Genomic DNA, 1,975 nt, shown 5'->3' on the forward strand with positions numbered 1-1,975 from the left:
CGAACACCAAATTCAACAACAACAACATATTTATAAATACGTACGTAGGGGCGCCCATACACATGCATACAGATATTGTTTATTTAGTCGAATCGACCTACGATTGGTATTCAACACATGGTCCTCCAAGCTATTAATTTTGTGTTAAAAATAAAATGTCTCATGTGAAAAATACTCTTTGATTAATATCTTTGATAATTATATTTGATTAATATTCTAAACCACTAAACAAAAATCCACTCGGTAGCATTCTGGGGGAGCGTAGCAGCTTTCGTTTGCGTATAAGCTCATCAAAATCCGATACAGTAATCACTCGATTATATCACGCCCCGATTTTGTCTGCCCCCGATTTTATCTTTTTTTTTCGAACTGAATTTCTATTTTTAACAACGGCTTTTTCCGTTAACACGCAAGTTCATTAAGCAGACAGTATGTGAGTAGAGAAAGAACGAAAAATAAGCGAACTGGAAATATGATACAGATTTGGAAAAATATACCGCATCCCGACGGGACCCCGCATCCCGATTTTATCTTTCACTTATATCACTTTTTTTCTCGATTTTATCATCAAATAACATTTCATTTAAAAAAATGTCAGGATTAACCGATTTTTCATTTAGTTTCAAAATTTTAGTACTTTTGCACAACTCTGTGCAGAATAACATCATTTTGGATACAGTTTACATTGAAAACTCAACCATTGCACCATTACCTGTAGCCATAACGTATATTTGGAGTATTTTTAAGCTATTAAACGACGCATCTTTTGATATAGAAAAATTAATGATCAATCCACCTAAAAGTTTTCTTTGGATTAAGATAGACGTATAGTATCTTCAGCAAAGTTGCATGTGATCTCAAAACAAGATTGTTTCCGAAGAATTCATGTTTCTACCTTTTACATATTACGAGCCATATAAATTTTGCTTTGAAAAGCCACTATCAATCTTAATTTTCGTTCTAACTTTTTCCTTAATTTTTCCGAATTTCAAATAATTTAAGATAGATATTAAGCTAAACAAGCTTTTTGACATATTTAGATATTTTCAGGAATAATTGCATCTCAACCAGGGCTCTTCATTTTCGAAACAAAACAATGAAACTGAATATTTCGCGCTGTCATTTCGATTCGAACAGTTTCATTTTCACTTGATTCCTTGCTACTTGCTATTATCATCGAATCACTTCTTTCTCTCTTTCCTGTCTGTTGTTCATCGGATCATTTCAAATGAAACTGATAACTATATCAATTGACGAAGAGAATGACGGAGAGAGACTCTTTCACTTCCTTCAGCGTTTCAATTGAAATTAGCACCGCATTGCGTCGTTTGATGATAGTTTGCTAATTCTTAGGCTGACCAGACGTACCGTTTTGAACGGGACATTACCGTTTTTTCGACTTTTTTTAACCGTCCCGTCTTTTTGCCATTTTGTATCGTTTTCGGATACTCCTTGAAAAAATCTCTAATAAAGCTTTGCATTGAAATTTTCCTAAATGGAGAATAAGTTTTCAAGCAGTAAGGTTTTTTTTGAATATTACTGAGTACTTTTTGTGCCTTCCTGACAGTACCGCCTCACCCCTATCTATCGTGAACTGACGAAAAAGTTGCGATTGAAAGTTGAGGCTATGATAATTGTTGGTCAAAATCTCGATCATCATGTGACAATTTTCAGGAACTCATTGCAAAAAATCACACTATTCAGGATCGGGTAAGTTCATCAAAGCAATGAATAATTGTTTGCATGCTTTGTTTGATAAAAATTTTCAAAAATCAGTAATATCATGTGTCCCGTCATCAAGATGGTGATATAAACGGGTGATCACTGTATTGCGTTCTGTAAAATGGTGCGTTAGTATCTAGCGTCACATATATACAGACAACATTTACTGTGACATTCTCGAAGTCAGTGTCAACAAAAAAAAGACAGTCTCCCCGTCCCAATAGATCAATTTTTTTTCTTTAACAAGGCTTTA

This window comes from Wyeomyia smithii, chromosome 1 (genome assembly GCF_029784165.1).
Source record: "Wyeomyia smithii strain HCP4-BCI-WySm-NY-G18 chromosome 1, ASM2978416v1, whole genome shotgun sequence".
In the NCBI taxonomy this organism is placed as follows: Eukaryota; Metazoa; Arthropoda; class Insecta; order Diptera; family Culicidae; genus Wyeomyia; species Wyeomyia smithii.